Raw genomic sequence first — 14,356 nt, forward strand, 5'->3', positions numbered from 1 at the left:
AATATTTATAATGGTATCGTAAACCTATCCTTTTGTACATACAACTTCCACCAAAATAGTCAAGCAGTTAACTACTAAATGTTTTAAAGTTATTATATGTACTATTGTAGGCTAATTTTACAATCATTCAAGAGCAGTTTACTAAATAGAAGGAATAGCTAAATTCTATGTTTTGCCATATTCAAAAGCAATCAAGGTTTATCTAAATCTTTTTTATATATAAAAATATTTATAAATAACTTTTTTATACATAAAAAGTTTATATACATCTACCTTTTCGTCTATATCAAAATACATCTAAATCTTTCCCAAGGAAAGAAGTGATGTATAATAACACTTCAGGGTGACAGTTTAGAATGACACTGAAGGATGAATACTTTCATATGTCTCTCCATTTATATGTTTATATTTATTTCATATATATTTACATGTAATTATAATATTAGATATATAAATGCATAATAATATATATTATACTTAAATAAATATATGTAATATTTATCTTTTCAGTGTGTCTATTAACTCTTGATCCCTAAGTTCATCAAACAGGCTAACAGCCTTATTTAGGGCAGAGTTGAGAGAATAGACCCACTATAGTTGTTTCAAGCAAAAGAGCCTAATATGGGAACAAGTTGCTGATAGTATTGTTAGAAGGACTGAGAAGGGGGAACCCAGGGAGTGGCTTGTAGATTTTGAAACCAAGCCACTGCACTTGCCACTCAGAGGTTAAGAAGTGTCTAGAGCCCACTGCTGACCTCTAGCTATTCCAGAACCCCAAAGCAACCAGACAGAATCTGGCCACTGCAAACTCAAGTCCGCTAAACTTTACATAGGAGCCACCCAGCTCCAAGAAGAAAACCTCTGCCCCTCTTCCACTTCCCAAGGCTCTTCTGAGTGTATCTCACTGGAAAGACCTGAAGCGTATCCAGAAACCTGGTGATAGAGAGTCTGGCAAATGTGTTTACCAGCAGAGCACAGAAGAGATAAGTAGTCAAAGAGAGAAAAATGTAAAGAAATAATAATAAAAGGAGTGATTACTTCCCCTTAATTGTAAGAGTTTAGAAAAACAATCAACAGTGAAATTAATTTGTGCTTTTTCTTCAGGGGTAAGAATTTATTAGGTGAGGCATTTGGAAAGATCACTACAAGCAGAGGGGAATGAATGTTCAGAACTACAGAGGTACAAAAAAGCAAGGTAATGTATAGTTAGGTTAGTGTAATTAGAGTGTAAGCTGCAGGTCAGGAGCAAGGAAAAGAGTAACAGTAGTAACTAATGTTGGAAAATCCTCAGGAAAGTTAACAAGGGGATATAACAAATTGCAAAGGAGTTTTAACTTTATCTCCATGGTGAATGAGGCCATTAGAGAGAGTGGCATGATTAGTTTTGTGCTTTACCAATGGTGGACAAAGGGGGCAGAAACTGGGTTATAAAGAAAGAAAAAGAATCCACTTCTAATATGTATACAAACTTTCCCCTATGTTCACAGATGATGACAATTTCTACACAGACACAAATAAGTGCTTTACACTAATTAATTCACTTGACTATTTTTTATTTAGATCTACTGAGGATTTAGAGGCAAAAAAGACAGGTTCCTACACCAGGGTGGTAAGCCTGAAAATTGGCCAAGTCTGAAATAAGCTAACATATCAGATGATATGGACTTTATAATTTTTCATGGTTTAAAATTATGAAGCATTTGGTAAATATTCATTTTCTGTGAAAAATGTAATGTTCATTAAAAGAGGACTATGAGTTTTTTTCCTATTCCAGGAATGGTGTCCACAGACATTTAGAATGGTCCAGCATTTGACATACTGTCATAGACTGTCCTACAATATAGTCTCTAACAAAACTAGGCTGTCCCAAACACCTCGGTAACAGAGTAGTTTACCTTTATACCAAGAAGCTCCAAAATATGCATGTGGCCTGTGCCCAAGCCAACTTCGACAGTTCGTGCTGTGAGTCCTAAAGTTTGTATGAGGTTGTCCAAGACAAAAAAAACACGTCAGTGGGGCCTAAGCTGGTTTCATGTGTGCTAAGTGTGTTCCTGACAGGATCAAGTGTGCTTTCCTTACTGACCAACAGAAAACCATTGTGAAAGTGTTGAAGGCACAAGCACAGAGTCAGAAAGCTAAATGAAGGTTTTTTTTTTTTTTTGAGTAATAAAAAGTAAAAAAAAATAAATGGACTGTGATCCTCAAAAGCATTAAAATGATCATTCAGCTAAAGAACTTATAATGCAGTCAAACTAAAGAAAATGATACTGTATACTACCTCAAATTCCTTAGCAACACAAGGTTAAGATAATAACATGAAGAGTGTTGAGAAAAAAAGAACTCAGTCTGCAACTCTCGCTCCCATTCATCTTCCACTAGTCCCCTTCCCCTCACCTTCATCCCCCTCCCTCTGTCATTCTCCCTGTTTCCCAGGCAGACACATTCCTTTTCCCATTTGTTCAGACTGTTGACAACAAGGCTTGTTTGCTGAATCCCTCTTAGGGAATTACTTCAACCCAGTCACTAGTGGATGCTGCCCTAGCCCAGCCAGAGTCTGATAACCGGGCTCCAGAACTTTCTGGATGATCACCTGAGGTGTAATTCACAATGACATTACAATTCAAATAAGTTTTTTTCTCTCTCCAATGTCAAAACATTCCCTGATAAATTTCCTCACACATATCTCCCTCTTGGAGTCTTTGTTCCAGAAAATTTAATCAATGACTCAGAACATACGAACATGAACACATATATAGATATACCCACTTCTTAAACATGCACACATGTACACACACACACATACCTATTTCATTGCTTGCCTTTCTCCTATGAGTATTTTTACTTATGTTGAGGGTATATTTGGGAATGAAGAACAGTACCCCCTACCCCAGACCTTTTCTCTCATAAGACATGTCTTCATGATTGGATACCTTCTAATTAATAATTAGTCCAATGCCTGGAAAATAGTGAGCAATCAATTGATATTGCTGTTGAATGAGGCTGAATAAATAAAACCAGATTTAAATCAAGCCATCCTTTCTGTTTTCTGTCTTGCAAAACTCTTTTTTTTTTATGATTTGGAATAGACCTTCTAATATGGTAGTTACATGTAGCTACATAGATTGAAGTTTACATTAAATTAAATGAAATTCAAAACATTAGTTTTTTCAGAGTCACTAGCCACATTTCAAGTGTACAAAAGCCACATGTAGCTAGTAGCTACCATATTGGGGGCTCAGATTATAGAATAGCTCTCCATTGCAGAAAATTCTATTGGAAGGCACTTGTTTAGAGATCAAATGCCAGGGAATGCGGTCCTATAGACATAATTTATCTTTAATTGAGCTTTACAATATTTGAGTACTTAAGATGTTGGTATCTCAAGGTAAGGTGCTTAGCAGAAGCATGGTTGATGACAGTGTAAAAATATGCTGAGTACCTAAAATAGTAATTTTTTAAAAAGAAATGCTACCATTGGAGCATCTTAAAAAGAAACAAAATAAACATTCGTAAAAGACATCTGAATTTTGTGGCAGATAGTCTTTTTTTCAAAGATGTATTCTTTAAAATTCAATAAATAAGTACACAAAAAACTAAAAATCACTCAATGTTCCCATAATACTTCTATTAAATTCCAGTTACCAGGTGGAATAGCACTGCTGTTATATGTTTAATCCACCACAGCTCTGGGCCCATTGTAAAGAATGCTATTGCACAATGATCCAATCAAACATGTGGCCAATAGGACTTCAGTATTGTGTATTTTAAGAAGATATCTATGTCTGGATACACTAAGTGGAGGCAAATTCTTTTTGTCCCAGAGTGGTGTGTGTATGTGTGTGTGTGTGTGTGTGTGTGTGTGTGTATAAATATAAAATACACATATTTATTGTATATACAGATATTAAACATATGTGTGCATCTGTAACTATATATTATAAATATAATGTCTATGTAGTAGATATATAAATCATGGGCCACAAGAAAGGCAGGACTTGTGTATAGGTATTAACACATTAAAGGAGTATTCATAAACCAAAATATTCAGGTACAGGTCTATACATGGAAGCAAAAGTTTTCATTGCACAAAAATATTTACCAAAAAAACAGCCACTCAACAGTCGTCTCTCAAACATCCCTCCCCATTTTACCCAAAGGCACATCTCTGTCACTTAACTTTACATCCCAACAAGCTCCATCGTGACAATGGTTTTGTTTTCCATCTACCTCTTAAACACTTTTTAAAATTTGTTCATGTAAGATAATACAATACAAACTAACTTCAAAATGAGACTGCAAATATTTGAAATTTCATGAAAATTCTAAGCAGCTACTAGTTTGAGAACATCTGCAAGTCCTTTGTAAATGCGAAGCTGTCGAAGAGATTGATTTATATAAAAATAAGTAGGCATGGAGAATAATGAATTCAATGAACTAATTTGTTGATTAGCGAATTGGTTTAGTTAACAAATACTAAACCAGTTTCCATTATTTCCCAGATATTCTAGCTTCTGAGACTAAAACTGGAACAAAACAGACAAAAATTCCTGTCCTCACTGGATCTGATATCCAGTAGGGATAGTAGGATTCTCTGCCCCTCAGCACAAACAGAGACATCTCTGTCCCAGGCAGATGTTTGGGAGGATGGAATTACGAAATTGACGTAATATGTTTACCGCAAAAATAATCTATTCAGTGATCATGCTACAAAAATCAAATATGAAATGAAGAATGGCTTCTAGTGCTCCCAAATATTTGCCAAGAAAACTTGGAAAATAAAATAACAGAGTAAAACAAGAGGTACAATTTACTCCTGAATTGTACAAATTATAATACAATATTGATTTGAACTTCATTAAGGTTATAAACATGTTTCTATAATTTAATAATATTTTCAAAATAGCATATAAAATCAGTGCACCGTTGCAGTTACGACATGTACTTGTTAACCTAAAGATAAAAACTAATTTATTTCCATTTTAGATTCCTACTTCTAATTTAATTTCATCTTGAAGGTAAAGATCTCAAATATATATTTCCCTATTCATAATTAAATTAAGTCTTCATGTTTTTAAAGTTGATAGACTTTAGTTGGTCAGTCTTACAAAATTGTATCCAAAATATAAGTAATTCTACATTATTACTATATTGTGCACATGTAAGTAACACCATAAAAATTTCATCTCTTATATAAACAAAATATGTATATCGTCATAGGCAAATTTCTTCATTACAATTTTTTGACCTTATACCCTGATGGGTTTTAAAACATATCACGTGATTCATTCTTTTATGTCTGCTCTGCTCATTTTACACCTTAAAGACATGTCTATACCAATCATTGTTTAAATTTCTTAGTTCTGCTTCCCATCTACTAGACCCTATTTTCTAAAATAACCAACTGTTTCAATTTCATGTGATATTTTTGTTCTCTCCTAACCAATTTCCATTTGCAAACTGTAAATTGACAGAGGGATGTGAGATGAATGAGTGATAAACAGCTGGATGAATGATGTATAGCTGGTGGATGCATAATCTAATGTACTCACGTGCCTATATAGATGCACATATGTATATTTATAAGCTTTTGTAGGTATTATGGGCATACCTTGTTTTACTGCACTTTGTTGTGTTTCACGGGATAGCATATGGATGGAAGTTTCTGTGATTTGTCCTGCATAACCGACCACTCTGACCTGCACATATGCAGGCAGGTTAAAGAATGTTGTTTGTGAGACTTGTGCTGCATAAGTGACCTTGGGAGCCTGGTTAGTTGACATTAGCTGGCCTCCACGTCAGACTCGGCCTTTTTGGTCTCGACACCAAGAAGTGTAAATCCTGCCTTGCATCCCCTCCTGCTCCAGGCTGGCCTGGCCTGCCTCCCCTACCGCCCCCCTTCCCCTAAGGAATCTGGAAGGGGAGGCAAGCACACCTAGCCCAGGCTCTTTGAAGACGTAAAGAAATGCAGCTCTCTCCAAATTGCATGAAGGCAAACAAATGTTTAACTTCAAACCCCATCATTTGCCCTATCAATACGGCCCTTATGGGGATGGTCAGTTGGAAGTCTGCCTGAGGGGAAGACATTCCGCCAGACCTCTCAATCCAGCCTGGCTGTTTCCTTGGGACTTCCCCAGCTAATGAGGTTGGATGTCATAAGTATCCGATTTGACATAACTGTCTTATTCTCCTTTACTGTTTACTATTGCCCTCATCTATGTGTAGATTTCCCTTTTCTTCTTTCTGTTTCTATTAGATTTTTAGAATATCAATAAAATGTTTTTCTCCCTTCAAAATTGAGAGTATGGCTTCCATGCATCTTTTCTTCAGAACACATGATACTGTGTTTTTTACATGTCGAAGTCTTGTGGCAACCCTTCAACAAGCAAGTCTACTGGCACCATTTTTCTAACATTTGCTCACTTCATGTCCCTATGTAACATTTTCGGAATTATCACAATATTAATTTTTTCATTATATTTTTATGGTGATCTATGGTCATTTTTGATGTTACCATTGTAATTATTTTGGGGGCACCACAAATGATGCCCACACAAGACAGAAAACTTAACTGACAAATGTGTGTGTTCTGACTGCAGTTGTGGTGGAATTAGCCAAGAGAGCTAGAATTAGCAGTAAATTCTAAAGATGTGGACTGAATTGCTGCAATCTAACGATAGAACTTTAACAGATGAGAAACTGCTTTTTATGGATGAGCAAAGGAAGTGGTTTCTTGAGAATCTATCCTTGGTAAAGATGATATAAAGATTATTGAAATGCAACAAAGGATTTAGAATATTCCATAAACTTAGTCGATAAAGCAGTAGTAGGGTTTGAGAGGATTGACCCTATTTTTGAAAGAAGTCCTGCTGTGGCTAAAATGCTATCAAACAGCATTATGTGGTACAGAGCAATCATTCATGAAAGGAAGTGATGCAATAAACATGGTCTCGTTTTAATAAATTGCCACAGCCACCCCAACCTTCAGGCATCCCAACCCTTGATTAATCAGCAAGCATCAACATCAAAGCAACTAAAAGATTATGACTTATGGAAATCTCAGATGATGGTTAGCATTCTTTAGCAACAAAGTATTTTTAATTAAGGTATAGATACATATATTTTAAATACAATTCTATTACACATGTAATAGACTACAGCGTAGTGTAAATATAACTTTTATACGCACTGAGAAAACAAAAATAAATGTTGATTCACTTTATTGCAACATTTACTTTATTATAGTGATCTAGAAGCAAACGCACAATATCCTGAGGTATACCTGTATATGTATAGACATCTATGTGTGTGTATATGTGTGTGTGTGAAGAGAGAGAATATATAAATGTGGTTTTTCTTCTCTCTTTAACTCAACTTGAAGCCAGTTATCATTAATGTTTTTTGCTTAATTCCAAGAGGTTTGAAAAAATTTATGCTTGTATATTTTCTCCTTCACTGAGCATAATTTAACATATTTTAACATGGTATAAGAGCACAAAATAAAATGAGGAAATGCAAGAGGGAAGATGAAAAGAAAAAAAATACAAATTAAGATCATTCATTTTTTTAATGAAATGTAGATGCTATTTTCATCTCCTATGCTAATCTTCTGATCTTCTATCCTGATTTCATGAAAAATGAGACTGATGTAGGATGAGGAATATAAGACAGTTCATTCAAGCTAGTTATGAGTTTTTTGTTTTTGATCACGTGTTTTACAATTAACTTTTGGGGTCGGAAGAGACTCCTCTATCTTTTCCTCATCATAAAAATATTCTTAATCTTCAAGACACAATAGTGATATTTATGACATGATTCAAGAAGGATCAGAATATCCTCAAGAAGATATATCAGATATATATCAGAATGTGTATATATTTATATATCCTCAGATTACTATAAATATGTAATTCAAGAACAGTTTAGTATATTTACTTTATATATATATATATATATATCATCTGAGATTATTATCTATATCTCCTCTGAGATTATTACACATACATACATAAATAAATATGTAATTCAAGAACAATCAGGACAGTATAATGTATTCATGATTTTAAAACAAAACATTACAAGTTGACTTTGGGACTGGAAACAATTAGGCTGGGAAAGTGTATGTGAGGACTCTAATACAGGAAGAAAATTGGAACTGGGGAAAAGCGAGAGAATAAGGTCAAACATGGTAAGAAACATTTGGGCATTGTTATGCTAAAAGCTAAAGGAATCTACATATATTAGAATTCTCCAGAAAAAACAGAACCAATAGAAGATAGATGGTAGATGGAGATTTATTACGAAGGATTGGCTCACACAGTTATGAAGCCCAAGTCCCACAAACTGCCATATGCAAGCTGGAGGTCCAGGAAAGCCAATGTTATACTTCTAGTCCGTTCTAGTCCAGTCCCAAAGGCCTGATAACTAGGAAAGCCAATAATCCTGGACTGAGTCCAAAAGCTCCAGAACCAGGGATGCCAATATGTGAGAGGAGAAGATGGACATCCTCAAGCAAAGACAGTGAATTCACTCTTCCTCTGCCCTTTGTAATATTTAGGCCTTCAACATATCAGATAGTGCCTACTCACCTGTTGAGGATGATCTTCTTTAGTCTAAATATTCAAATATTAATCTCTTCTGTAAACACCCTGACAGACACACCCAGAAGTGGTGTTGTTTTTTTTTTTTTTAAGATTTTATTTATTTATTCGACAGAGATAGAGACAGCCAGTGAGAGAGGGAACACAAGCAGGGGGAGTGGGAGAGGAAGAAGCAGGCTCACAGCAGAGGAGCCCGATGTGGGGCTCGATCCCATTACGCCGGGATCACGCCCTGAGCCGAAGGCAGACGTTTAACTGCTGTGCCACCCAGGTGTCCCTCCAGAAGTGTTTTACAAGGTATCTGGGCATTCCTTAGCTCAATCAAGTTGACACATAAAATTAACCAGACCACTGAATGTTTTTCTAAGTAAAGTAACATGATTGACTTTTTACTTGAACCCTATGGAACTGATAAGGGATAGAAGCAAGAAAGTGTTCACCTTTAGCCCAGAAGGCTATTCTATAACCTACGTAGTTCTGATAAGGATCAAATATGTGCTGGTTGCTACATTCTTAAAGGGTTTCATGACTGCCTGTACATCTCACTGGTAGTTAATATTAAACTGAATGATAGGCAGCAGAGAACTCTTGTGAAAGTAGTTGCAGGAGTAGAAATTTGATGAAAACATTTATGATCTAATACTCCCTGCATGTGCCCTCTCCCTTGAGCACTAAGCATATAACCACCAGCCTCATACAGCAAAAAATATAGCTCTTTCTGCCCATGGCTCCTGTCCCCACGGTACTCAAACAAACTTACAAAGCTGTACCATAAAGAGTCTTCAGAATTCCTTCTTGACTATTGTGCTCAATAACCCCTCAAAAGAGTCAGTTGGATGCAGGTTTGGTTTCTTACATTTCCAGTTTGACAGTCTAAAAAATTTTTCTAAGTAAACAGCTTACTTTCTAATCTCTGGAGTAATAACAGTATCAATAGTTTCAATAATAGTTAGTCCTATAATAAAATTCCTTCCAGAATTTCATCATGATTTTACCAAGTTTTTTTTTTTTTAAGATTTTATTTATTTACTTACGTGAGAGAGAGACAGCCAGCAAGAGAGGGAGCACAGCAGGGGAGAGGGAGAGGAAGAAGCAGGCTCCCAGCCGAGGAGACGGATGTGGGACTGGATTCCAGAACGCCAGGATCACGCCCTGAGCCGAAGGCAGACGCTTAACGACTGCGCTACCCAGGCGCCCCGATTTTACCAAGTTTTAATGAGAGTCATGAGTCTGGTGTTTAACCAGCCAATAATATGCATGGGATGGTAGCTAAAGTACCATCAATTGTGATTGACTTTATTAAATTCTTAGATGCAGATATAGAATTAAATGCCATTTCTTCATAAATATTGCATTGGTATGGTATTTTAAGCACAACATTAAGTGCTAGGGAAACAAATAAGAAAAGGGTCCATGCCTACAAAGACATCACAGTCTAATGGCTGAGAAAGTTCAGAGTAAGTAGCATAATAAAACAAGAGAAGGGGATCAATGCGGGGGTTGCAGGGCCAATGAGAGGGATACAAATTCTAGGTTATTCGCTTGGTAAAGGTTCTCTAGAAAAAGCAATTTTTGAAATCAATTTATTCAGCTAGCTAGGATTGATACAGGAAAGAAATAAGAAAAGAAAATTGAGACACTATGATAAGAATGTTTAAAAGGAAAAAATGTGGTATCTTTTGAAAAGAGCAGGTAATTCCACATTTAAGCTATAATGAAAGAGAAACAAAATTATTTCTCTGCCGAGTAGGAAAACAACCTAACTGGATAAGACAAACAATAGAATATACTATTTCCTTCAGATTGTTTTTGCAGGATTTCTTCTCCTTCAGTGCCCACAATTCTTGGTCACGCTGTTTTGAAGAATGAAGAGGTAGACCAGATGAAGAGTGGTGGGCAGCAAAACGAAGTTTATTGAGCAACAATACAAAGCTCCCAAAGAGGGAGGAGCCCAAGAGGGTTGCCACCAAAGTTTCTAAATCTAGGGGTTCTTATGGGCTTGTTGGCCCATAAGATGTTTTAATTTGATTAACCCTTCATGTGCCTGTCACCCAATCAGGTTTTTGTCATCTACCTATCACATGGGAAAAGGTGGAGGGCTCCTTCCAGGGTGGTATAAAATACTTATAAGGGTGGTTTCCTCTTAGGGCAGGGGATGGATGGATATGAAAATAAATGCTGTGTTAGAAGAATGACCAGAAGCTACATAGTCAAGCTAATTATTTTTAAAATTTCATAGGAATAGTCTGCTTTGCTTTAGATCCAAACTATGCAAATGTATTTATAAATTATTATATAAACTTATTATAACAACTTTTAAAAATGATTTTAAAATTGTATGCTCTATAAAAAGTTCTGAATGGCAGATGGTTAGAACATTATTTTTGTTTTTGTTATATATAAGTCATTTGTCTCTTACCATATGTGGTTCAAAACCCTATGAGCTCTAGGAATATAAAATGGTTCATTTAACATGGTTAAAGTTGAAATTTATTAGAACTATTATATTTGTGGCTGTTTTTAAATAAAATCAGTATTAAGAATTTGTCAACAGAATCATGAGAAAATTTGGATTGTCTTTTATTTTGTGAAAAGATGAAAAAGAAATAATGCATAGCAAACATTTTCTAACATATACATAAATAGAAATTTCATCTAACCAGAAGAATTTCCCTTAGGAATTGTGATAATTCTATTTAATGTTTTGGAAACAAATTTTGCATGATGTTCTCTATGCTCTTGGATGCAAAAAATATTTTCCCCACACCCTCACTGTTTTGATGCTTCATCACCAATTCCCAAACTTCTTTTTTTCCTCCACTGTAGTAGTAAAATACCGGTTCTTCAAACTTCTGATTGATACGAGTGGGTCATGGGACACAGTTCTGAATAATAAAGTATAATAACCTTTTGGGGATTTTCATGGTTAAAAAAAAAGTATGGATTGTCTTATTGATGTTCTGTTTTGTTTTTCCTTTTCCCTGCCTTCAACCTGAGTATGATGCAGCAATGTGCACAAAGTAATAAAACTATTTCTAAAAGAAATCATACCATTTCATATCTGAGAGAAATGCATAAGAATTACAGTTGCTTATCATTTTACAAACACTTGGTATTTTCAATATTTTCAAAATTTCTATTTTAATTATTCTAGTGGATATTTGATAGTAACTCACAGTGGTTTTGATTTTTAATTCCCTAATGAGTAATAATTTAGAGCATCTTTTTATCTGCTTAATAGACTTTCACATGTTTTTAATTCTTTTAGCCACTATTTGAGTTGTTTGAATTATTACTGGGTTCTGAATGTTATTTATATATTTTACTATGAACATGCTTGTGCATTTCTTTTGAAGAAATACCTAGATTTGGAATTTCTGTGTCACAGAGTAAATATATGTATTTAGATTTATAAGACACTAACTGGTTTCCAAAGTGCTATTGAAGATAATTCTTTATGGGTTTGTTATATTTCTATATTTCTTTCCAGCAAAGACACTGACAGTCTTTGTTCCAGACCATTTTTCCATTTTTTCTGTGTATACACACACATACACACACACCTGCACACATTTATATAAAAAGAGAAAGACAGAGAACAGACTTAGAGTTCACTCTCCCTCCAGATTCATTAAGTATCCAAAGTGAAAATATGTCTTCCTAAAAGGCAGAGGTCAGGTTTAGTGCATATTATAAAATAATTAAATTCCTGAAGTTTGTGATTTCTCAATTATGATGTGACCCACTGGACCCATCTATTGGGATCACTCTGCATTGCTTTTATGGGACTTGGAGGGCAGAGGAAAAATGCAGACATGAAGCTTTTTTGCTTACTGTGCCATGAGTAATAGAGTCATTTATATATGATCCAGAAATCTTGCATTTTCTGCTAGCATGCAGGAAATAGTAAAAGATTAAAATGTTAGTTTGCAAGTTACAATAAATCTCAGACAATTCATAGTTATTGATGTGACAATACAATTTTATACTCTCATGAACAATGTATAAAGCTATTGAATATTCCATATTCCTCCACAAACTTGATATTGTTTAATGTATTTTTAAAATATTTATGCTTAATAAAGAACTTAAAGCTACCTTTTTTTTTTCCATTAATACTTTTTTTTTTTTTTTTTTTTTTTTGCTTTTTTGGGCTTCATTGTTTCTGATAAGAAGACCAATCACTTTATTACTCTCTTTTATGTAGCATTTCTATCAGATGCCTTTGTGACTTATTTCTGTATTGTTTCCAAAAACTAAATTATTATGTGCCATTCAATTTTATATGTGATTTTCCTGCTAAGAGTTTAAAATTTTTATAAGTTTATCAAACTGGGAAATTTTTAAACATTTTCTTAAATGTGTTTTTAGCCTACCTGAGGTCAACACAAATTGAATATATACTTGACTGCTTTATATTGATTCACAATTCACTGAAATAATGTTCATTTTTTTCTTTTGTCAGCATTTTTCTCTTTGAGTTTCTGCATAGTTATTTTTGATCACCATGTCATTAAGTTAACTAATGTTTTCTTCAACAGGATCTAATCAGTTGTTATTCTCATTCAGTAACTTTTAGATTTCCTATAGTATCATTTTCTGCTTAAGAATTATCTTTGTTTCCTTTTTATATCTTCTATTTCTGTCCACATACTGTTTGTTTTTCTTTAAATATTTGAGCAAGTTGAAAACACTTTTTTTTGAGAGAGAGAGAGTGTGCATGCACATGAGCAGTGAGGGGTGGGGCAGAGGGAGAGGGAGAAAGAGAATCCCACATTGGGCATGGCACCCAATGCAGGGCTTGATCTCATGACCATGAGATGATGACCTGAGCAGAAATCAAGAGTTGGTCGCTTAACCAGCCGAGACACCTGGGCGTCCCTAGGTTGATAATACTTATAGCAGGTATCTCAGTGTATCAGTGCAATCCACCATATCTATCATTTCTGTGTCTATTTGTAATGACTGATTTTTCTCTTGTCACATTTTCCCATTTCTTCATAATGTATTAGTTTGTTTTTTTTTTTAATTGCAGACCAATAGTGTGAATGTTACATTATTTCATGTAACAGAATTTTATTTAATGACTTGTTTGTTTTGTCAGGCATTTTGGTTATTTATAAATCAATTTGATCTTGTTAAGACTTTGTAAGCTTTGTTAAGTATGTGTCTAAATTATTCTAATACTATGTTAACCTCACTACTAAGAAATGCCCTAGCTCGTTACTGAATTCCCAAGTATTCAATGAAGACATTTAGACTCTGTGTAAGCTTTGGGAAATGTTTATCTTACAGTATTCCTGACATTTGCTGTCTGGCCTCAGATAACATTTTACCCTATGCATGAATGCATTAGTATTCAGGCAATAGATTCAAAGATGCCTGCTATGGACAATATTTGTTGCATTCAATATGTTGAAGCCTTATTTCTAGTGTAATGGTATTTGGAGGTGGGACCTTTGGGAGGTAATTAGGTCATGAGGTTAGAGCTCTTGTGAATGAGATTAGTATCCTCATAAGAAGAAACATGAGAGATGATCTTCCTTTCCAACTTATGGGAACATTGCAAGAAGGCATCTGTCTGCAATCAGGAAGATTACCATTATGAGGAACTAAATAGTCTGGCCCCTTGATCTTGGACTCCCTAGTCTCCACTACTGTGAGAAATTAAGGTCTATTGTTCCAGCCACTCAATCTATGGTATTTTTATTAGAGCAGCCCAAACTAATAAAAACAATACTTTCATGCAGATTTCTGGA

The 14,356-nt window shown here is 34.8% G+C and overlaps 1 long non-coding RNA gene and 1 pseudogene across 1 annotated transcript in view; one reads left to right on the top strand and one right to left on the bottom strand.

The window, feature by feature from the left end:
- The window catches only part of LOC148110257 (uncharacterized), a 165,782-nt gene that overhangs the window by 65,447 nt on the left and 85,979 nt on the right, over positions 1-14,356 (bottom strand). The gene's annotated exons all lie outside the window — the stretch shown is intronic.
- LOC148110258 (large ribosomal subunit protein eL34 pseudogene) lies at positions 1,799-2,143 on the top strand (annotated as a pseudogene).

Source organism: Ursus americanus, chromosome 4 (genome assembly GCF_024610735.1).
Source record: "Ursus americanus isolate L20-20 chromosome 4, mUrsAme1.1.p, whole genome shotgun sequence".
NCBI lineage: Eukaryota > Metazoa > Chordata > Mammalia > Carnivora > Ursidae > Ursus > Ursus americanus.